We start from the raw sequence: 25518 nt of genomic DNA on the forward strand, positions 1-25518 counted from the left end.
AAGTTCGAGTGGGATAGACAAGAGGTCGTGTTGCATGGCGAGGACACTGCGTGCACCGTAGGAGGCGCCATTGTACCCTTCATAGAGACCAATGATGACAAAGGTCCCTGGGTCTACCAGATTTTTGATGCAGTGTCGGCAAACAAGATCCCCGAGGGTGAAATCATTCAGCATCCTAGGATAGCTTCCGCAACGGTTATGATGGTTTCAGAAATGCTGGGTAATGGGTTTATGCCAGGAAAAGGCTTGGGAGCTGAACTTCAGGGAATTGTTCAACCTGTTTCCTTGCCCAAGAATTTGGAGACCTTTGGGTTGGGGTTCAAACCGACTGCGGCAGATGTAAAACGAGCGCGGAAAATGAAGAAGAAAGTTTGGTTTCTTCCCAAACCTGTGCCACGTCTCTCAAGATCTTTTGTTAGAGCAAGCGCCAAGGGGTCACCGGTCCCGAAAGTTCTCGGGCCATTGATTGGGATTGACGGGGATCTGAATCAGAGCTTCGAAAGATTGTTCACTGATGTCAATATGGTAGAAGTCGGAGAGGGTTCCAGCGGAACAGACATACAGTTTATGGGGCCTGAGGCCAAAACCAACAATTGGACGGTTACTCCTCTTCCTACTCGGGGAGAGTCCTGGTAGTAGGCTTTGATTTTTGCTTTCTTATTTTTCGGATTATTCAGGGTGTAATCCAAATCTTATTTTATCTTGTAAAAGTGTGAACCCTGTTATCCCGCATTTTAATAAAATTCTTTTCTTGTCTCATTTTAATTTTGTTTTATTCTTTTCTCTTTCTGAACAGTTCTCTTTTTACTGGTTCTAATGACATGGCATGCACGACGGATCTTCGACCTAGTCTAATAAATCAATCTGACTCTGATTTAATGATACAAGAGATCGATTATGACGATGAGTCTGAATATGATGAGGATAAAGCCTTCGAAGAAATAAACCGAGAACTATGCCAATTTGAAGAGAAACCCAAGCCTAATCTGAATGACACCGAGGCTGTAAATCTAGGGGATGCGGATAATGTCCGAGAAACCAAAATCAGCATCCACATTGAGCCTGGCATCAGGGAAGAATTAATCAAAGCACTCATTGAGTTTAAAGATATTTTTGCATGGTCGTATGACGACATGCCGGGTTTAAGCACCAAGCTAGTGGTTCACAAATTGCCCATTGACCCGGCATGCCTTCCCGTCAAGCAGAAACTGAGGAAGTTCAAGACAGATATGAGTGTGAAGATTAAAGAAGAAGTAACCAAGCAGCTGCAAGCAAAGGTTATTCGGGTCTCTCGATATCCTGATTGGTTGGCTAATGTAGTGCCAGTACCAAAGAAAGATGGGAAGATCAGGGTATGCGTCGACTACCGTAATCTGAACAGGGCAAGCCCAAAGGATAACTTTCCATTGCCCAATATCCATATCTTGATCGACAATTGCGCCGGGCGAGAAATCGGCTCCTTTGTGGATTGCTACGCTGGGTATCATCAGATTTTGATGGATGAAGAAGATGCAGAGAAAACAGCTTTCATTACGCCATGGGGGACTTATTGTTATCGGGTAATGCCATTCGGTTTGAAGAACGCTGGGGCAACGTACATGAGAGCAATGACTACTGTGTTCCATGATATGATACACAAAGAGATCGAAGTGTACGTAGATGATGTGATCATCAAATCCAAGCGTCAGGAAGACCACGTAGCAGACCTTAGGAAGTTTTTCCAAAGACTTCGAAGGTACGACATTAAGCTCAACCCAGCCAAATGTGCATTTGGTGTTCCATCTGGAAAGCTGTTAGGATTTATCGTCAGTCGGCGAGGCATTGAGTTGGATCCGTCAAAGATCAAATCCATCCAGGAATTGCCGCCACCAAGGAACAAAACAGAAGTAATGAGTCTGTTGGGAAGATTGAACTATATCAGCAGATTCATCGCTCAGCTCACAACAACTTGTGAACCCATCTTTCGATTGCTGAGGAAAGATGCCGCGATAGAATGGACGGCAGAATGTCAGGAGGCATTTGACCAGATCAAAGGTTATTTATCCAATCCACCTGTATTGGTTCCACCTGAGTCGGGGAGGCCATTAATCCTTTATCTAACGGTCCTGGATCATTCGTTTGGTTGCGTGTTGGGTCAACACGACATCACAGGAAGAAAAGAGCAAGCCATCTATTATCTCAGCAAGAAGTTTACAGTCTATGAGAATAAGTACACTCAACTTGAGAAGACATGTTGTGCTCTAACTTGGGTAGCACAGAAGTTTAAGCATTATCTGTCGTCACATACTACATACCTTATTTCACGTCTGGATCCATTAAAGTATATTTTCCAGAAGCCTATGCCCACAGGAAGATTGGCAAAATGGCAGATATTACTCACAGAGTTCGACATTGTCTATGTGACGAGGACGACCATGAAAGCCCAAGCATTGGCCGATCACTTGGCTGAGAATCCTATTGATGAAGAATACGAGCCTTTGAGGACGTATTTTCCAGATGAAGAAGTGATACATATAGAGGAGTTAGAACTGAATGAGGAACCAGGGTGGAAGCTTTTCTTTGACGGGGCTGCTAATGCAAAAGGAGTTGGAGTAGGAGCAGTACTTATTTCAGAAACAGGACATCACTATCCTGTTACAGCTCAGCTACGTTTCTATTGTACCAACAACATGGCTGAATATGAGGCATGTATTTTGGGCCTACGATTGGCTGCAGACATGGATGTTCAGGACGTCTTGGTCTTGGGAGACTCGGACCTCCTAGTACATCAGATCCAGGGTGAATGGGAAACACGGGATTTGAAGCTTATACCATATCGACAATGTTTGCACGATTTGAGCAAGCGATTTCGATCAGTGGAGTTCAGACACATCCCGAGAGTTCACAATGAGGTTGCCGATGCTTTGGCCACTTTAGCATCGATGTTGCACCATCCAGACAAAATCCATGTTGACCCATTGTATATTCAGGTTCGTAATCAGCATGCCTACTGCAACATAATAGAAGAAGAAATGGATGGCGAGCCATGGTTTTATGATATCAAGGAATACCTCAGGATGGGAATATACCCGGAGCAGGCAACCGGAGATCAAAAGAGAGCCATTCGACGACTGGCAAATGGATTTTTCCTCAGTGGAGGAATGTTGTACAAAAGAACCCCAGATCTGGGATTGCTGAGATGTATTGATGCAGGTCAAGCCACGATAGTGATGACAGAGGTACATGCTGGAGTCTGTGGGCCCCATATGAGCGGATATGTGTTGGCAAAGAAGATTCTGCGAGCGGGATATTATTGGCTCACTATGGAGCATGATTGTATCAGTTTCGTACGAAAATGCCATCAGTGTCAGATACACGGAGATCTGATTCATTCTCCACCAACGGAATTGCACACAATGTCCGCACCATGGCCATTTGTAGCATGGGGCATGGATGTCATTGGGCCTATCGAGCCGGCAGCTTCGAACGGTCACAGGTTCATTCTGGTAGCCATCGATTATTTCACTAAGTGGGTTGAAGCCAAAACTTTCAAGTCTGTAACCAAGAAGGCAGTGGTGGATTTCGTCCATTCCCATATCATTTGTAGATTTGGGATCCCAAAAATAATAATCACGGACAATGGTGCTAATCTTAACAGTAACTTGATGAGAGAAGTATGTGAACAGTTTAAGATTACACACCGTAATTCCACCCCGTATCGGCCCAAGGCGAATGGAGCAGTTGAGGCAGCCAACAAAAATATAAAGAAGATATTGAGGAAAATGATTGAAGGATCCAGACAATGGCATGAAAAGCTACCATTTGCGTTGTTAGGATACCGCACTACTGTTCGTACTTCAATAGGTGCGACTCCTTATTTGTTGGTATACGGAACCGAAGCAGTAATACCAGCGGAAGTTGAAATTCCTTCCCTTCGAATTATCGCTGAGGCCGGGATTGACGATGATGAATGGGTCAAAACCCGACTAGAGCAGCTGAGTTTAATGGATGAAAAAAGATTGGCAGCAGTATGTCATGGCCAGTTATATCAGAAGAGAATGGCAAGAGCATACAATAAGAAGGTGCGCCCCAGGAAATTTGAAGTAGGGCAACAAGTATTGAAACGGATCCTCCCACATCAGATTGAGGCAAAAGGCAAGTTCGCCCCGAATTGGCAAGGGCCGTATATTGTGACCAGAGTATTATCCAATGGCGCTTTACGTCTGACGGATGTTGAAGGAAGATGCGTCGACATGGCTATCAATTCTGATGCAGTCAAAAGATATTATGTGTAATTTCTTTTGTTGTTTATTTGTTTGTTTGTACTTAGTGCTTATCGGATAATGAAATGACGGAGACAATTCTTTCTTCTATCCAAACACTTTTAACCTTTGCTTTACCCCTTTGAGCCATACTTATCTTTTTATACCCCTCTCTTGGAATCATTAATGAAAAAATGTATGAAAAAAAAACTTTTTGAAGGTCGCAAGAAAACAAAGGAGTCAGTGAACTACGTTCGACCTGATTCCTCAAAGAGGATACGTAGGCGCCTCACGGCTCGGTCATAAGGTAATAAAAAAAAATCAAAAGAAAAATCCCCAAGTAAGAAAACTGGGGCAGAAATTATGTTTCAAAATTTTGAAAAAAAAAAGAAAAAAAGAGTTTGATTCCAAGAGTTGTAATACTTTACCCATCAAAGTTATTTTGAATTTTATATCCTTTTCTTCTAAAACCTATATTGATATCCAAAAAAGACCTCCCGATCAGTATCCGAGAGGTGTTAAGATAGGCAAATGAAAACCAAGAATAAAACGTCGGTCCCTGACTGAATGAGGATCATGAATTGAAAGAATTTATAGCCAAAAGAATTCCCGGCAGAGATAAATCTTATCGGCAACACTCCAATCCCAAGCTGAGAAAATAAGATGAGAGAGTCTTATCGGCGAAAACCTTCACAGGCGCCATAAGGCGACGTAAGCTGAGAAATACAAAATGAGAGAGTCTTATCGGTGAAAACCTTCACAGGCACCATAAGGCGACGGGAGTTGTGAGAAATGAGAGAGCCTTGTTAGTGAAAACCCCGCGAAGGGCACTATAAGGCGACAAGATAGATTGACGGAAAAGATCCGTATTTTGCGAAGAATTGGGCACCTATTTATCCCCAGCAAGTGAAGACATCAGAAAGTTTGATCGACACAAATAGACTGGGTTGATTAATCCGGAATGCACAACATGATCATTGGAATCGGTTGTATCACCCAGATAAGTTCATTTTTTTTGTTCAGAAAGATTTTCTCATTTTTCTATCTTTTCATTTCTTTGTTTAAAAGAATTTTTCTAGAAATTTATGTTTTAAGAAAGGTCTTTCAGAGCTTACTACCAGTTGCCAAAATGGTACAACATAAAAGGTGAAAAGGGCAATCCAGAGACAAGGCAATAAGGCAAAAGACGTTGATTGCCAGGCCGAATAATACTGTCCTAAAATGGCAAGGAAAGTACGGGGAAGAGCCGAAAAAAAATAAAAAATGAACAAGCAGAAAAACGATCCCCAAGACGATCCCCAACATGGCTTACATGTTGAGGAAATTGTAAGCCAATTTCCAAGACGATCCCCAGAGTACTCCGACCGAATATCGACCAAGCTCCGAGGTGGTCGGACAACACAGAAGTGGAAGGGAAGAAAGGAAAATCCATCTTCGGCAAAATAACCTCCAGAAATTTTTGAGATACAAAATGGTGAAGGGATAAATGGAAAAACCATCCCCAGCAGAATGTTATCCCCAGCAAATAACATCATCCCCAACAAGTTTTGAGAACGCCGAACAGGAATAAGGGAAAGGGAACAATCATCCCCATCAGGAGTGACATGACCACTCGCCATATTTCAAAAAAAAAAAAAAAAAAACTAACTAAATTTTCTTTGATTTGAACAGGAAAATAAAGTGTTGATGATGGCCTAAAGATACGCCATAAGAAAGATCGCCAGAATTGGGGCAGAAAATTTTCTTGCCACAAGTGGAAATTTTCTCGGAGAATCAAGGAAACAAATTCAAATTATTCTTTACCAATTAGGCGCCCACCAGTATAATGCGGGAATACATTTCAGTTCTAGGTCACCCACCAGTATAATGCGGGAATACATTTAAATTCTAGGTCGCCCACCAGTATAATGCGGGAATACTTTTAAGTTCTAGGTCGCCCACCAGTAAAATGCGGGAATACATTTAAGTTCTAGGTCGCCCACCAGTATAATGCGGGAATACTTTTAAGTTCTAGGTCGCCCACCAGTATAATGCGGGAATACATTTCAGTTCTAGGTCGCCCACCAGTATAATGCGGGAATACTTTTCAGTTCTAGGTCGCCCACCAGTATAATGCGGGAATACTTTTCAGTTCTAGGTCGCCCACCAGTAAAATGCGGGAATACATTTAAGTTCTAGGTCGCCCACCAGTATAATGCGGGAATACTTTTAAGTTCTAGGTCGCCCACCAGTATAATGCGGGAATACATTTCAGTTCTAGGTCACCCACCAGTAAAATGCGGGAATACATTTAAGTTCTAGGTCGCCCACCAGTATAATGCGGGAATACATTTCAGTTCTAGGTCGCCCACCAGTATAATGCAGGCATACATTTCAGTTTTCCATTTCCAGGTCGCCCACCAGTATAATGCAGGCATACATTTCAGTTTTCCATTTCCAGGTCGCCCACCAGTATAATGCAGGCATACATTTCAGTTTTCCATTTCCAGGTCGCCCCACCAGTATAATGCAGGCATACATTTCAGTTTTCCATTTCCAGGTCGCCCACCAGTATAATGCGGGCATACATTCCATTTTTCCATTTCCAGGCACCCACCTGTATAACGAGAGGAATACTTTTCAGTCTTATACTGCAGATTTTGAAGTCAGTAACTCCACCGGAAGGCAGAAGGTTACAACAAGAATCCCCAGCAGGAAACAATAAAAATCCCAACACCGGAAGGCAGAAGGTGGCAACAAGAAGTCCCAGCGCAAATTCAAGTGCATGTGTCAAAAGAAGAAAAGTACCGGAAGAAATGCAAGCAGACAAGGAAGCAAGGCAACAAAAACAAATTGTACTCTAGCCTAGCTCCTTGTTTTCTTTTAAGCACGTTGTAACAAGGAAATCGGTAAGCAGTAGTAATAGCATGCAACAACAGTAACAGTGCAGTCCAACGGTAGTCCCAGTTACCAAAGTTTCCCGAACTACATTGACCTGATTCCTATTTAGCCCAGGATATGTAGGAAACCTTTGAAGCAAAGGTTCGGTCAAATCTTTTTCAAAAAAATGCTTCAACGGAGTACTCGAATGGGCAAAAATCGCTCGCTTTATCTTTGCACGAAAACCCTTCGTGTCTTCGGGCAAAGAGGGGCAGCTGTAAGCACGTGATTTTTGCCCTATATGAGAATTACTCCCAAAAAATTCAAAAAAATAAAGTAATTTTTCTTGGTGTGCAATTTTGTGATGTTTTGTGATATTTTGAATAATTATTTGTATTTATCTGTGCATGTTTATTTGCTAAATTAATAAAAAATACAAAAATATGTCGCATTTTGCATATAGGATTTAATTCTACAATTGTTAGTAATTAAATTTGTTTTACAAAAATTAAAAATTACAAAAATAGGCATCGTTTGCATTTTTAGCATTTAATGTCCAAATATACAATTTTATGCTTAATTAATACTTAATTGTGCGTTAATTGTTATTGGGAATTAATTTGCGCTTTTATAACTTAATTTAGTTCTTAATAATAGTTTAAGTATTTTTATAATTTAGTTTTAGAAAAATAAAAGAAGAAAAGAGAGCGAAAATATAAAGAAAGTCGGAATTGGACCTCTTCTTCAATTTCAAGCCACAGGCCCAAAAAATGGCCCAACCTTCCCTACAACCCAGTCCATTTCGAACTGGGTCGACCCAGTCCATAACCCAACACCCCTATTATTTTACAAACAAAATAAAACAAAAAAGAAAAAAAGAAAGAAAAACCCTAAAAATGCCTAAGCATCCGCCCCCCCCCCCATTTCTCCTTCTTCTTCCTCAAGCTCCCCTCCCAAGCCATCAATGGCTTCCCTCACCGACGTCGACCACCCTCCACCACGACCACCCCATCACACTCACACACACACACACCAACAACTCCATAGTTGCCTTCCTCCATCGAGCTTCGTTATCCATGGCAAGCTCAAAGCTCATCCATGGCTTCCCCTACTACGTCGACCGCTTCTTATTCTTCTTCTCCACTGTTGTTACTACCATGGTTGCATCACTGCTGCCAGCTTCACGTCGCCATGGCTGCTGCCAGTTTCTTCTTCGTCCTAGCTCCCCCTAAGTCGCCGGAAAACTCGCCATGCCCGCGACCGCTTCTGCCTCATCACCATGGCTGCACGTTTCTACTTCACACTGCTTCTTCTTCCCGCAGACGACGCCATGGCAGCTGTCACTGCTGCTCCGCGATGCTACAGCTCGCCGTGGCCAGCTTCTTCGACTTTCTTCTTCGTCATCCAAACAAATCCCATTGCAGCTGCTTCAGTCCAGTCGAGTCCGCATACTTGATTAAGTTTTGGTCGATGTCGTCGATCACTGTTTGAGTTCGTCGTTGGTTGGTCGTTGTTCGTCGTTTCATTTCCGGTTAGTTGGTTTTTTGAATCTCATTTATCGTCCATATTTTGTTTGGTATTTTTCGGATCAAAAATCGATAAATGATTAAATTCTTGTTTGGTTTGTTCTTCGTTGAAATAATTTTCAAGTTTGTTCATATGTTTTGATTGAATTAATTTTCAGATTTCAAATGAAAAGTTAATTAGTGGTTTTTTTTCATGTTTATTTCATGTTTGTTTTATTGTTAGAATAAATATTTGTTAGTTTGATGTTTGTTAGATTCAAATTGAAATTTAATTGATTATTTCTTCAATTTGTTTCATGTGTTTATGTATTTTTAGAAATTGTTAATATTGTTAAGTTCAAGTTTAAGTTCATAATAGTTTCTAACAACAAATTTTGTTATTTGTCTAAAAAATTTTAGTTGTGTTGAAGGAAATATATTGATTTAATCATTTGAATCCGTCATGCTTGTTGTTTAATATAGATTTAATTCATGTTCATACTTTGTTTGGATGATCTTGAATCCAAATTTTGTATAGTTTGATTTCTTGTTTACCATTTATGATTATTTCTTGAATTGTTCTCATAATCTTGTTTAAAGTTTAATATAAGAATTGTTTGTTGTAATGTTGTTAGAGTTGATTTTAAGTTCAATATGATTGAGTTTAGAAATCTTCATACTTTGTTTATTGTTGGTGTTGAATCCGAAAATAGGATTGTTTGTTGCTAAAATATTGTTCAATCAAATTTTAGTTGTTCTTGGTTGTTCAATTTGTGTTCATGTGATTTGTTGTTGAAATGTTGTAAAAATCATGTTCATGTGATATTGTTGTTATGATGTTCATCCGTGTTCATATTGTTGTTTGAACATTGTTAAAATTGATCATATTGTCTATATTTTGGTTAAGTTTGATTAATTGATGTGTTATAGCTGATGGGTAGTTTGGTAAATTTGTAATACGTTTAGGGGTAGTTTGGTAATTTCAGTAAGGTCGGAAGGGGTAGTTTAGGAATTGTACAATTTGTAATTGTTTATTTGAAGCATGGGGGACAAAATGAAATGGGGTGGGTTGTGATATTATTATTTAATATAAAGGGGGGACAAGATTTAATTTAAAGGGGAATCTTGCATTATTTTAAAAGAAGCATGGGGGACAAAATGAAATGGGGTGGTGTGATATATTTATTTAATGTAATGGGGATGAGTGGGAAGATAATGGGTTTGGTAGAGAAAAGGATTGATTTTAATGGATTAAAGGGTGGGGATTATATATATAGAGGTCTGGAAATCAGATAGAAAAAAAGGACAGACAGAAAAAAAAAAGATTGAAAAAAAGCTGAACATTTATTCCGAAAAAAAAACATTGAAACTCTCAAGAAAAGAAAAACATACAAAGAAAAAAAAAAGTTGAAAATTAGAAGAGAAAGTAGTACACACTTGATAAATATTCTGGTATACAGGTGTAGAAATTAAGGGTTGAAGATTAACTAGCCTTTCAAAAATCTGAAAATTTCCCTTGGTTTCTGTCCATTATTTTCGGCATTCCTGGATTTTATTTTGAATTTTTCAAAGCTGTCACTGGGATTTTCGTTGACTGGTTATTGCTGGTTATTGTTGCTGTTGCTGTGTTACGTATTACGTTGCTGACTTTCTTCTTCTTATATTGACAATATCAGGTACACAACTGTAATTTTGGCATTTTGTAAGCTGAAATGAAGAATGGAGTGTTAAATTTTTAATTTAGTTTAATTTAATTTTTTGTATTGTATTTAGGTTATTCATGTATTATTATTCCGTAAATCACTGTCATCGGCATAACTAGGCATATTATAGCGACATATTAAATAACGTCTTTACCAGATTATTAGGAAATATATTTAAACCTGATTATTAATTAAAATTGTTTAAATAAAAAAAAATAGAAGAAATAACGTAAAAATGGCGTTATTGAATCAGTTTGGCAAAAATTAACTAAGTTCCTTATTCATAAGGTTTTTCGTCAACGATAAGTTAATCCGAATCATGTAGTCAATTTCAGTTATAACATGAATTAGTTTGCGAACAAGTATTAGGACATGATGAATTAAAACAAAGTTAGTTAATGTTAAATTGTTTAAATTTTTAGAAATATGATTTAGTACTCAAGTTTTTATTTTTATTTCTTTCAATTTTCAGTATTTGTAAATAATTAGTTTCAATAAGCTTAAGTCTTACTAACAATTTGAATTTTAATCCAACTATGGGATAATTAGTTTTTTTTTTTTTTTACTTTTCGATAATTCCATGTTGTATTTATGATTATAATTTTATTACTTTCTGTTAATATTTGTTTTTCTCTTCTATTTAATATGTCATTTTCAAGAATGTAGATATTGATTTTATATTTATAAAAAACTTAGTAATAATAAAAAGGTAGTCATTAAAGGATATTCTTAAAGGATTTCGCTAAAAATAAATAGATAGTCTTACTAACAATTTGAATTTTAATCCAACTATGGGATAATTAGTTTTTTTTTTTTATTTTTTTACTTTTCGATAATTCCATGTTGTATTTATGATTATAATTTTATTACTTTCTGTTAATATTTGTTTTTCTCTTCTATTTAATATGTCATTTTCAAGAATGTAGATATTGATTTTATATTTATAAAAAACTTAGTAATAATAAAAAGGTAGTCATTAAAGGATATTCTTAAAGGATTTCGCTAAAAATAAATAGATGTAAATAATACAAAATTTATAGGATTCTCCAATCTCATTTATTTATTTAATTATTTAAAAAAAATTACTTAGAATTTGGGATGGATTGTTTAGTGAATTTCACTTCCTTCCCCAAAGATAATGACGCGTTAGACTCTTTAGGCGCGATTTAATTAATTTTACCTTCTTAAACTCGGATGCGCATTTCATGCGACCCAAATCTAAATCCTAAAACATCAAATAAAATATGTTTCGTATTGTGGGTGCATTTCATGTGACACAATCCAAAGATATGTTTTAAGCGATGTTCACATTCCTAAAAAAATAATAATTATAATAATAAAGCGGTAAAAGATAAAATTTGCACATGGTTCATAATTGTATTAAAAATCAGATAAATAAGCCGAATATAACAGTTGAGCGACCGTGCTAGAACCACGGAACTCGGGAATGCCTAACACCTTCTCCCGGGTTAACAGAATTCCTTATCCAGATTTCTGGTACGCAGACTGTAATATAGAGTCATTCTTTTCCTCGATTCGGGATTAAAATTGGTGACTTGGGACACCCTAAATCTCCCAAGTGGCGACTCTGAAATAATTAAACCAATCCCGTTTCGACTGTCCTTTAATTGGAAAAAACTCCCTTGTACCCTCTCGGGTACGGAAAAAGGAGGTGTGACACACCCCTCAAAGAAACCTCCTCCGGTTTTGCAAACAGTGAGTGCGCGAAAAATGTCTGCTATTATCATTGGTGCCAGAGTGCTATTGTCTTGCTTGAGCAAAGTGCTGACGACCCAGCGATTTGTATGTTAATTTTCCCATCCTTTCTAGGGAACACCAGAAAACCCAGAAAGGCTATCATAAAAGCAATACACCTATGCCTCTCCCATTTCAGTCGGCTTTCCCCACTGCAAATCTTACTCTCGGGATTGTTGAACCCTCTAAGATGACCGTACCTGTCGTACAGAAATGCCAAACTACAAAACCCTTTTGAAAACTCTGGGTTGTGTATCGTTCTGTGGATCTTTACGGTGTCTAGGAACCTGTGTATGGTCACGGTCCTTGGTGCTATGAGATACTGTTCTCTCAGAGGGATTTTAGGACATCCGATGTACCCTGCCAGCTTCTCCAGCGTCGGGGTGAGCTCAAAGTCCGAGAAATGAAATACATTGTGTGCCGAGTCCCAAAATGAAATTAAAGCCCTTATAATATCCCCTCGCGGATCGATGTCCAGCAATCCAACCAAATTTCCTAAGTATATTTTGACTGTATCTTGCCCTGATTCTTCCAAGTCGTTCCACCACATGCGTAAGCCCAAAGGAACTCTGTTTATAATGGCCTCAGATGAACTCTTACTCGTGCTCATTCTGCACATTTATTAAGGTGATTTTAGACGAAAGCAAAAAATCTTTATTTTGACTCCAAAAACATTTTTCCGTTTTTCCTTAATTTTGAGAAAAGCAAAACTGACTTTTCCGATACGGCCTTTTAGCTCTTCAGGGGTGAAGATTTTAAGGCCGTGGGACTTTAACCGGCCAAAAGGTAAGAAAAATGGCCAAAGGCGGCCGTTTGTGCAAAGACAGCCTTCCGGCGTCCCTTTCGGGAACATTCGGCTATTCCCGCAAAATGGCCTCACCCGATATATGTATATATATACATGTGTATATATATACACATATATATATTTTATTATATATCATTATTGGCAAAAACGTGAAGTTGGACCCGATAAGGGTTGCCTACGTATCCCACATCCGGTGAGAATCAAACCGACGTAGTTCGGGTAAGAAAATTATCTAAATCACGGATCCCATTCTCTTTCTCAAAAATCAAAATTATTTGGACATTGGTTTTTCTTAAATGAGAAACTCTTAATAATAATTTTTTTTTTCAAAATTCCCGTTATCACCCACCGGTCAACATGCAAATTCGAAGCAAATTAAATGCGCTAACAGACAAGATGCCACAAGATGGTCTTTTTGTTCCAGGTTGCTATTCCTAGATGGGCCCAACCTCTGTGTTGAGCCCCCTAAGTCAGATGCAACGTGATGCAAATAAGCGTTTTCCTACTAGGGATCCGACATGAAGTTATGTTTTACTAAGTTTCAAACTGGGCTTTGTTATAGACCTGGCTTACCCGAGCGGACAACTCGAGTCGAGGAGGGGGCTACGTACCGGGGACCCGTGGGGTCGTCCGACTTTGTAACTTATCCGAGCCTCTTTCTACTTGGGCATGACACTAACAGAATAGGGAGTCTCGACCAGCGAGCTTCTCCCCGGAGGTAAGAAGAGAAGGGTTTCGGCACAATTTATATACAGTTCAGATAATATCAAAGCGGTAAAAGCATTATTTAGCACATTAGGCATATATCATGTAACAGAATCAGATAAAACCAAATATAACAATTTATCTAAGCTCGAATTTCTAACCCTGAACTAGTGGTTCTGGGTCCAGTCCCCAGCAGAGTCGCCAGAGCTGTCACACCTCCTTTTTCTGCCCCCGCGAGAGACGTAAGAGTTTTTCCAATTAAAGGACAATCAAAATGGAATGTGTTTGTTTATTTCAGAGTCGCCACTTGGGAGATTTAGGGTGTCCCAAGTCACCAATTTTAATCCCGAATCGAGGAAAAGAATGACTCTATATTACAGTCTGCGTACCAGAAATCCGGATAAGGAATTCTGTTAACCCGGGAGAAGGTGTTAGGCATTCCCGAGTTCCGTGGTTCTAGCACGGTCGCTCAACTGTTATATTCGGCTTGATTATCTGATTTTATACAAGTGTGAACTTATGTGCAAAATTTAACTTTTAACCGCTTTTATCATTTACTGTTTTTATCAAGAATTGCAACGTTGTGAAAATGTATCTCGAACCGCGTTACAATCAATGTACCCGTGGTCGTCGACACACTTTGACTCCGTTGAGATTTGGATTTGGGTCACATCAATGTGCACCCGAGTTTAAGGAAATTAAATTATTAAAGGCGCGCCTAAAGCGACTAGCGTATTTATTTTGGGTAGGACCGTGGAATTTTACTAAACGGTCCATCCCGAAGCCTAAACAATTTTTAAAGCAATATTTATTGAGGGCCCCGCAATTTGTATTTTTATTTGGCGAGGCTCACCTCGTTCTTTATTTCTAATGAATTTGCAACGTCATGGACATGCATCTCGAACCACGTCACAGTCAATGTACCCGTGATTAGAGAGGCATTTCGAATCCGTCGAGATTTGGATTTGGGTCACATAAATGTGCACCCGAGTTTAAGAAGGTAAAGTTTATTAAAGCGTATCCTAAAGAGACTAACGTGTTGTCATTTTAGGAAGGTTGTGAGATTTGCTAAACAACCCGTCCGGGAAACTAAATGCTTCAATGATTTACATTTAACAAGGGCCCCGCATCTGCGTGTTTTGTTTATTTTCATCGAGGCTCATCTCGTTCTTATTTTAAAAGGATATCCTATAGCAACTACGTTTCTTGTCGTGTTCGTCTCTATCAATTGAAAACGGTAGACAGTCCTAATTAATTTACATGCTTGAAAAGACCATCATTTATTTCACGGATTCAAGCAAACGGAGCCAGAAAATTGCAATCAAACTTTGCGCGAAAGGAAGTTGTTTCATGCCTCATTTTATAAGCCGATACTACTGAAGCTGACATTATAACCAAATACGGAATTGACAGGCAATACGCATTCAAAAGGGACAAAGTATCTTATAATTAATTTGAACCCACATTGTTAGACGAAATGAACCGCTGGGACTAATTGTTTTCAACTACTTGAAGCTAAGCCAACCTTAATTACTAATGGTTACGAAAGTTACTTAACTTGCTTGTTAACTTGAATAACCTATTGGGTTAAGGTTCTTATCCTTTCTACATTTCTTGAATCGCGCCACAAGTATGTCAAGCCAACGGATTCTATAAATTTAAGGGCGTGAATTCATACTATGTTCCTATCTGATTATATGACACTCGAAGCAAACCGTTAATGACTTTGTCAACTAACTATTGTAAGCACGTGATTTTTTCCCTATGAAAGAATTACTCCCAAAAAATTCAAAATAAAATAATTTTCCTTTGTGTGCAATTTTAGAATATTTGTGGCATTTTGATAATTATTTGTATTTCTGTCTGTGTGTGTTTATTGGTTAAATTAATAAAAAATTACAAAAATATGTCGCATTTGCATTTAGTATTTATTTAAGTTTGTTTTACAAAATCATAAAAATAATGTACGTTGCATTTTTAGCCTTTAACGTCTAAATTGTGTGATTTTTATAGTTAATTGTTATTTAAATGTGCGATAATTATTATTTGAACAGATTTTTGAAGTTATAACAGATTTTGAATCAGGGCAGTAACAGTAGTTTTAGGGGTAATACGGGAATTAACCAATTGCAGATTATTTAATTATGGTGGGGGACAAGACGTAATGATAAAAGCAAAAAGGAAAAGGTGGATAATGATGTCTTCTTTTCAAAAAGAGGGAACAAGGGGGCCCACTTTGACTTCTTTTCAAAAAGAGGGAACATGGGGGCCCACTTTGACTACTTTTCAAAAAGAGGGAATACGGGGGCCCATGTTGACTACTTTTACTAAAGTAAAAGTGTGGGTAATAATAAAAGTTAAAGGGAAAGAAGTAAAAGGAGGTCTTGCTTTGTATATAAGGGGGGATGAGGGGAAAAATTTTAAAAAGAAGAGGAGATTTTTGGGAGAAATTTTGAAAAGAGGGGAAGAATTTTTAGAGAGGAGGATTTTTGGGGAGAACATTTTTGAGAGAGGAATACATTCTGAAAATCGGAAGAGAGTGTGATAGAGTTTAAAAAGAGAAAACAAAAACAAAGTGAGAGACAAGTTTAGTTTCGGGTTTTAATACACGCGTGGGTTGTTGCTGTTTAGTTTGTTTACATACTTTTGGGTTTGTTCTATTGAGTTGTTTGGTTTTTCTTCAAAGTTTTCTGGGCCTTGAATCTGGGTCGAATTGCTGCTGGGTTGTTGTTGTTGCTGTGTATTTACACTACTGCTGCTTCTACTAATCTTCATCTTCTTTCCTTGCTTTCCAAATACCAGGTACACACACTGATACACTGGTTCATCTTGTAAGCCACTCGAAGCATGAATGCAAAAATGAGAAAGATTTGAAGTTGTAGTTTAATGTAGTCTTTTCTTTCTTTTACCATCTGTATATAGAACATTATATCCGTTGTCCATGTAAACTCTTTAAACGACTCATTTTCGAAACTTGACTATAATAACTCGAAAGTATGTAAATAAAGTAGGACCTTTTCTTCATTTATTTTAGAAAACGAACTTAATAGAAAAAAATGTAGTCACTATAGGTTTATCCTTTTAAATAAAATGAGACGAGTCTCGCCCAATAAAACGCACCAATTGCGGGGCCCTCAATAAATGTTTAATTGAATACTTAGATTTCGAGATTGGCCGTTTAGCAAATTTCACGGCTTTCTCCAAAGTAATAAAGCGTTAGATTCTTTAGGCATGATTTTAATAATACTACATCCCTAAACTTGGGTGCGCATTTATGCGGCCCAAATCCAAATCTCAACGGAGTCAAAACGTGTCAACAACCATGGGTGCATTGATTGCGGTGTGGTTCGAAATACATTTTTATGACGTTGCAATTCTAAAAAATAATAATAATGACAAAAGCGGTTAAGAGTTAAAACTTGCACAGGAGCGCATAATTGTATAAAATCAGATAAACAAGCCGAATATGACAGTTGAGCGACCGTGCTAGAACCACGGAACTCGGGAATGCCTAACACCTTCTCCCGGGTTAACAGAATTCCTTATCCGGATTTCTGGTACGCAGACTGTAATACAGAGTCATTCTTTTCCTCGATTCGGGATTAAATTGGTGACTTGGGACACCCTAAATCTCCCAAGTGGTGACTCTGAAATAAATAAACAAATCCCGTTTCGATTGTCCTTTAATTGGAAAAAACTCTTTGTACCCTCGCGGGGGCGGAAAAAGGAGGTGTGACAGCTCTGGCGACTCCGCTGGGGACTTAACCCAGAACGTTTTGTTCAGGGTTCAGAATTCGAGCTTAGATAAATTGTTATATTTGGTTTTATCTGATTTTGTTACATGATATATGCCTAATGTGCTAAATGATGCTTTTACCGCTTTGATATTATATGGACTATATATAAACTATGCCGAAACCCTTCTCTTCTTACCTCAAGGGAGAAGCTCGCTGGTCGAGACTTCCTATTCTGTTAGTGTCAATACCTGAAATAAGAAAGAGGCCGGACAAGTTACAAAGCCGGACGACCCCGCGGGTCCCCGGTACGTAACCCCCTCCTCGACTCGAGTTGTCCGCTCGGGTACACAGTCTAGAACAAATGCCCAGGTTATGAACTTAGAATAACTCAGCTTCATGCCGGATCCCTAGTAGGAACGTTTGTTTGCATCACGTGCATTTGACTTTGGAGGCTCAACACAGGGGCTGGGTCTGTCTAGGACAGGTGTACCAAAAATGAAAATGACCATCCTGATGCATCTTACTTGCTGCTACTTGCGCATTTATTTGATTCAGACTTGTGTATTGACCGACTTTTGAATATCAGGAATATTGTGAAATTGAAGAAAAAAGAAATAGTGGTTAGGGAATTGATTGTTTATTTTTGAAAAAAACCCAATGCCCGAATACCGTCAAAACTCTGCCGAAATTTTGAGAAAATGAAAAAAAAATGTCTTATTAGTTTGTTTTATTAAAAGCAAAGGAAAAATAGAAAAAAAAGAGTCGTTGTTTTGTCTTATTTTTCAAAAAAAATAGAAAAGGAAAATAGTTTGTCTTCCCCTGAAAAATGACAATGAAAAAGAGTCTTACTTTTAAAATAGTTTTTTTATTTGTTTCTGAAAATGCCAAAATGAAAATGAAAAGAGTCGTGCTTTGAAAGTGGTTTTGTTATTTGCTGCTGAAAATGAAAAAAAAAATCCTGTTTTAAAATAGTTCAGTTAATTGCCCGAACTACGCTGGTTTGATTCTCACCGGATGTGAGATACGTAGGCAACCCTCATCGGGTCCAACCCCACCTTTTGCTAAAATAGCCAAAAACAAATAAATAATAAATAAAAAATATGTCAAAATTTTAAAAGGGGTCATAAATAAGTCGGGTGATGCTGTTTTGTCAAAAATAGCCGAAAGTTCCCGAAAGGGACGCAGGAAGGCTGACTTTGCATAAACAACCACTTTTTGGGTTATGTTTAAGATTTGGTCCAGTTGACCCCCACAACCTTAAAAATTTTCATCCCCGAGGCGCTGAAGGGCCGTGTTGGCAACACCACGTTTTCATTGTAATTTGAAAAAAAAAACAAAGAGTCAGCGGTCAGGTGAATACCGTTTGATATTTTAGTCAAAAATAAGTCCAGCCAGCTTCGGCCGCGTCTTAAACCGTTCTTGCCAAAATAGCCTTAGAGTATCTTTCAGTTGTCGAAAGGCTATTTTCGTAAAAGAACGGACAAGTTTGTAAAGTGTCATAAAATAATCCTCCCCGGCCTCAAATTCATGTGAAATTTGGAGGGAGCCACGTTGGCAAAAATAACCGTTCGGTTGCATTTGTCAAACGGAGAAAGGAAGCTGGCCATTTGTTTTTGGAGTTTGTAAATCGTTTTATTAGAATATGTGGGTTGTTTGATTTTCGAGTTTGTAAGTCATCTTCAAACCTTTGAAACCCAGTTGGTTTTAATATAAAAATTGAAAAAATGTTTATTATTGTTTATCTTTATTGTCCGAACTACGCAAGGTCTGATTCATGCGGGGTCATGATACGTAGGCAATCTCTATAAGATTCGACCACAACAAAAAAAAAAAGAGAAAAGAAAAAAGAAAAAAAATGAAAAAAAAAATCGAAAAATGAAAAGAAAAAGGAAAAAATGTTGTTAATAATGAGGACCGACTGAGTCCATTCTAACCTGTTCTGTTTTGAATCACAAAGAAAGTTAAGGTGGTTGGTTTGTGGTAAGCGGGAAATACAAGATCCAGAAGCATACTTTGCGGGGATTAGGCGTGATGACAAAAGCATTCGAATCCTATTGGGAACTTGTTGACTAAGGTTGATGATATTGAAGTTGGCAATGGTCTGGGCGATACTGATGCGAAGCTCAATGGCTAAGATGCCATTTTTGATGAAGTGGGAGGACGCTCCGTTCCTAGGTTAGCAAGAGAGAAGCTTTTGGTGGCTTATTTTGTTGTCATTTCTGTTGTCCGGATTATTAGGATTGTAATTCGGACGTTGTCTTGTGTCAAACCTTCCTATCTTTCCATTTTTTGTCATAGCGGTCTGTTTAAGTTTTGTCCAGGCTATTTTAGGATTTTATTCTGGTGTGTTTCGTTTGTTTTGTTATTCAAACCATTTTACCGGTAGTCTAATGCAAAATCCGGTCTTTTATTATTTCCAGTCATTATTTTTGTTTAGTCCTTTTATCATTTTTGTTCAGCGCCGATTCTGGTGACATGACATGCGCACACAGTTTGGGCCTAATCTTAAAAGTTAATCATAAAACCCCGGAAAGGTGATCAGAACATTTAAAGGAAATAAGGACGGTTTGAGATTATTCGGAGCTCGAGTCATGCGGAACTAGGGCAAGTAAAACACAAAGAAAACCGTTAAAAGAAAGATTCGCCAAATTAACATGAGGGTCGTTCATGATAATGAGAGTGAAAATGTTGCTCAGCAGTGCTTTAGAGATGACAAATGAAAAGGCAAATGAAGAATATAATTGTCAAGTCCAACACCATCAAAAGAGACTATAAATCTTTGTTTAAATTGTGTTGTTTGCGCTTGGCATGTTTGAAGACTGAAATGACGAAGGCATTTTGTTCTGCTACCTAAACACTTTATCCTTTGTTACCCATTTTGAGCCTTGTTTACTTTTCTTTCATACCCCTCATTCGGAATCAGTAGCAACGACTAGAAAATACAAGCATGACAGGTAAAGAAAAGAAGAAAAAAGAAGAAAGAAAAGAAAACAACAAAACAAAAAAAAAGAGAAAAGAAAAAGAGAAAAGAAGTGAAAAATGATAACAAAAAAAAACAAAGGAAAGTCAAATGAAAACAGGGGAATTGGGAACTACGTTTGACTTGATTCCTCAAAGAAGATACGTAGGCGCTTCACGGCTCGGTCATAGGGTGCATAGTGTGCATAGTGTGCATGGTGTGCATGGTGTGCATGGTGTTAAAAAATTAAAAAAAAATATATATAAATAAATAATTCCCAAGCAAGAAATTGGGGCAAGGGTTGCGCTTGTTGTAAACAAATATGGTTCCGAAGGTTGTAATTTTGAACCTCAAATTGATTTGTTTTTGAGCCTTTAATACCCTTTCTTTCTAGCCTGTCCAAAAACCCACATTACGGTCCAAAGAAAGACCTTCTGATCAGTCTTCAAAAGATGCCAAGTCATACAAATGAGAGTCTTACCGATGAACATAACACTCTGATCCACAACAGAAAGGACTCTAAATCCCCAGTAGAAAGAGTCATATCGGCAACACTCCAAAACCCCAGCTGTAAAGTGATACAACTAAGAGAGTCTTATCGGTGAAAATCTTCACGGACACCATAAGGCGATGAAAGCTGAGAGAAAAAAATCAAAATGAGAGAGGCTTGATAGTGAAAACCCTTTGGGCACTACAAGTCGAATAAGATTAAGAATCAGATGGGGAATCTCCAAGTGAAGATCTTGAAATACGATTGACGGTAGAGGATAGACCACATGCGCATGTCATGACCATTAGAGTCAGTATCTGCATTTGATAGGTTTTTATTGTTAAAGAGTCATCTTTTTACCTTTGTCTTTTATTCAGTTCCCCTTTTGTTTATCTTTCTCCTTTCATAGAAAAATTCCCCAGTAGAGTCTGTTTGGTCAGAACAAGCGAGAAATGACTTCAAAATCTACCATCAGCTTTCCAATTATACAAGATGAGATCTGACTAATACATCCAAGTGGTATAGTCAGCAAGGAACAAGCACGAGGCCAGTGTCAAGAAAGATATCTCCAGCAAAAGAAGATTGACAAAAGGATCAACGAGTGTCAAGAGGGATATCCAGCCGAAATCAAAGGTTATTAAACCGCAAGGCCGAGGCCCGTGGACAAAGCAAGGAGAGCAGTGAGCATTGATTTGGGAAATTCATACTAGACTAAAAGGTCGGTGAAATGCAAGTTTCCGAGCTATGCCACGAAAGAAGAGGGATATCCCCAGCAGAAAAGGATTATCCCCAGCAAATAATATCATCCCCAACAAGTTTTGGAACGCAGAGCAAGAAAGGAGAAAGGGAAAAGCTATCCCAATAGGAGTATCACAACCAACCACCACGTTTTAAACTAACAAATTTTGTTTGATTTGAAACAGGTAAAGGAAATGGCATTGATGATGGAAATGCATGCCACAAGGGAGATTATCAAACTGGGGCAGAAAATTTTCCTTTTATTTAGAAAATTTTCTGGAAGTCAGGTACCCATTCGGGGAAGAATGAAGATAACACCAGTCTCAAGGGAAGTGGTCTTTGAACCAGTGTTGCCCCAATATAATAAGTTTCAATGGAGGAAGTTGTTCCCCAGCAGACAGAACAAAGGGATGACATTTGTGCTCAGAAAAGCAAAAGGCCAGTATCATTCCCAACAGCCTTCCGAAGAGTGAAGCACTAGTTCTGAAGGAATCAGAATCCCCTAGCAGTGTTATCCTCGACAGCGTTATCCCCAGCTGATAACATTCTATCCCCCAACAGGTAAGTAAATAATTCCCCAACAGGCTTATCCCCAGCAGTTTCGAGGAGTCCGATACATGTTTGGTGAAAATCGGTATCCTCAGCGTTTCCTTTCGGGACAAGGCAAAACGAGTCTTAAGGGAGGTAGTCTTCGAAGGAAGAAGCTATGCAAAAAAAAAAAAAAAGGGAAGTAGTTTGCAGAGGAATGAAACATCTTACTTAAAAGGAGGTAATTTTGGAAGGAGTAAGATAACATATTTACTCAGCAGAGTTATCCTCAGCAGTGTTATCCCCAACAGGGTTACTCAGCAGTTCGCAGTGTTATCCCCAGCGGACCATCGAGATGTAGAAGCATCCTCGACAGAGTTTCGACCAAGTTTCAAGAGGGTCGGACAACCCAGAGTGGGTAAGGAAGAAAAGGAAAATTCATCCCCAGCAAAATAATCCCTAGCAGTTTCGAGGGAAGACAACACAGGTAAGTAAATAATTCAGGAAGAAGGAAATGGTTCACGCATAGGAGACGCACTTCCTAAGTTTAAAGTTTCACCCATAGGAGATGCATTTCCTCCTAAATTAGTTTTTACCCACAGGAGAAGCATTTCCTCCTAAATTAGTTTTACCCATAGGAGATGCATTTCCTCCTAAATTAGCTTTACCCATAGGAGAGGCATTTCTTCCTAAGTTTGTTTTTTTTACCCATAGGAGAGGCATTTCCTCCTAAGTTTGTTTTTTTACCCATATGAGAGGCATTTCCTCCTAAGTTTGTTTTTTTACCCATAGGAGATGCATTTCCTCCTAAGTTTGTTTTTTACCCATAGGAGAGGCATTTCCTCATAAGTTTGTTTTTACCCATAAGAGATGCATTTCCTCCTAAGTTTGTTTTTACCTATAGGAGACGCATTTCCTCCTAAGTTTTTTTTTACCCATAGGAGACGCATTTCCTCCTAAGTTTATTTTCTCCCATAGGAGACGCATTTCCTCCTAAGTTTATTTTCTCCCATATGAGATGCATTTCCTCCTAAAGTTTATTTTTACCCATAGGAGAGGCATTTCCTCCTAAAGTTTAGTTTCACTTATAGGAGAGACATTTCCTCCTAAAGTTTAGTTTTACCCATAGGAGAGACATTTCCTCCTAAGTTTAGTTTTACCCATAGGAGAGGCATTTCCTCCTAAAGTTTAGTTTTACCCATAGGAGAGGCATTTCCTCCTAAGTTTGTTTTTACCCATAGGAGAGGAATTTCCTCCTAAGTTTGTTTTACCCATAGGAGAGGCATTTCCTCCTGAGTTTAGTTTCACCCATAGGAGAGGCATTTCCTCCTAAAGTTTAGTTTTACCCATAGGAGATGCATTTCCTCCTAAGTTTGAAATCAGGAGCCCGCCTGAAAAGAGGAAAGACGTTTATTTTTAAAGTTGTTGTTGAAATCAGGAGCCCACCTGTTGAATGGCATTTTTATTTTAAAGTTGTTTTTGAAATCAGGAGCCCGCCTGAAGAGAGGAATGGCGTTTTTATTTTTCAAAGTTGTTGCTGAAGTCAGGAGCCCACCTGTAGAATGACATTTTTATTTTAAAGTTGTTTTTGAAATCAGGAGCCCGCCTGAAGAGAGGAATGTCGTTTTTATTTTTCAAAGTTGTTGTTGAAGTCAGGAGCCCACCTGTAGAATGACATTTTATTTTCGGAGTTGTTGTTGAAGTCAGGAGCCCGCCTGAAGAGAGGAAAGGCGTTTTATTTTTAAAGTTGAAGTCAGGAGCCCGCCTGAAGAGAGGAATGACGTTTATTTGAAAAGTTGTTTGTTTGAAGTCAGGAGCCCGCCTGAAGAGAGGAATGACGTTTATTTTCAAAGTGTTGTTGAAATCAGGAGCCCGCCTGAAGATAGGAATGGTGTTTTATTTTTAAAAGTTGTTGAAATCAGGAGCCCGCCTGAAGAGAGGAAAGGCGTTTTATTTTTAAAAGTTGTTGAAATCTCGCTAACCTAAAGAAAGGAATGACATTTTATTTTTAAAGTTGTTGTTGAAATCAGGAGCCCGCCTGAAGAGAGGAATGACATTTTATTTTTAAAAGTTGTTGAAATCAGGAGCCCACCTTAAGAGAGGAAAGACGTTTTATTTTTAAAAGTTGTTGAAATCTCGCCAACCTAAAGAAAGGAATGACATTTTATTTTTAAAGTTGTTGTTGAAGTCAGGAGCCCGCCTGAAGAGAGGAATGGCGTTTATTTTAAAAGTTGTTTGTTTGAAGTCAGGAGCCCGCCTGAAGAGAGGAATGACGTTTATTTTCAAAAGTTGTTGAAATCAGGAGCCCGCCTGAAGAGAGGAAAGGCGTTTTATTTTTAAAGTTGTTTAAATCTCGCCAACCTAAAGAAAGGAATGACATTTTATTTTCAAAGTTGTTGAAGTCAGGAGCCCGCCTGAAGAGAGGAATGACGTTTATTTTAAAAGTTGTTTGTTTGAAGTCAGGAGCCCGCCTGAAGAAAGGAAAGTCGTTTTATTTTTTCAAAGTTGTTGTTTAAATCAGGAGCCCGCCTGAAGAGAGGAAAGACTTTTTATTTTAAGAGTTGTTTGTTGAAGTCAGGAGCCTGCCTGAAGAGAGGAATGACGTTTATTTTAAGAGTTGTTTGTTTGAAGTCAGGAGCCCGCCTGAAGAGAGGAATGGCGTTTTATTTTTAAAAAAGTTGTTGAAATCAGGAGCCCGCCTGAAGAGAGGAAAGGCGTTTTATTTTTAAAAGTTGTTGAAATCTCGCCAACCTAAAGAAAGGAATGACATTTTATTTTTAAAGTTGTTGTTGAAGTCAGGAGCCCGCCTGAAGAGAGGAATGACGTTTATTTTAAAAGTTGTTTGTTTGAAGTCAGGAGCCCGCCTGAAGAGAGGAATGACGTTTATTTTTAAAAGTTGTTTTTGAAATCAGGAGCCCTCCTGAAGAGAGGAAAGGCGTTTTATTTTTAAAGTTGTTTAAATCTCGCCAACATAAAGAAAGGAATGACATTTTATTTTCAAAGTTGTTGAAGTCAGGAGCCCGCCTGAAGAGAGGAGTGACGTTTTATTTTCAAAATTGTTTGTTGAAGTCAGGAGCCCGCCTAAAGAAAGGAATGTCGTTTATTTTTAAAGGTTGTTGTTGAAGTCAGGAGCCCACCTGAAGAGAGGAATGACGTTTATTTTAAAAGTTGTTTGTTTGAAGTCAGGAGCCTGCCTGAAGAGAGGAATGACGTTTTATTTTTAAAGTTGTTTAAATCTCGCCAATCTAAAGAAAGGAATGACATTTTATTTTCAAAGTTGTTGAAGTCAGGAGCCCGCCTGAAAAGAGGAATGGCGTTTTATTTTCAAAATTGTTTGTTGAAGTCAGGAGCCCGCCTAAAGAAAGGAATGACGTTTATTTTTAAAGGTTGTTGTTGAAGTCAGGAGCCCGCCTGAAGAGAGGAATGGCGTTTATTTTAAAAGTTGTTTGTTTGAAGTCAGGAGCCCGCCTAAAGAGAGGAATGGCGTTCT

The sequence above is a fragment of the Nicotiana sylvestris genome, chromosome 3 (genome assembly GCF_000393655.2).
Source record: "Nicotiana sylvestris chromosome 3, ASM39365v2, whole genome shotgun sequence".
Lineage (NCBI taxonomy): Eukaryota > Viridiplantae > Streptophyta > Magnoliopsida > Solanales > Solanaceae > Nicotiana > Nicotiana sylvestris.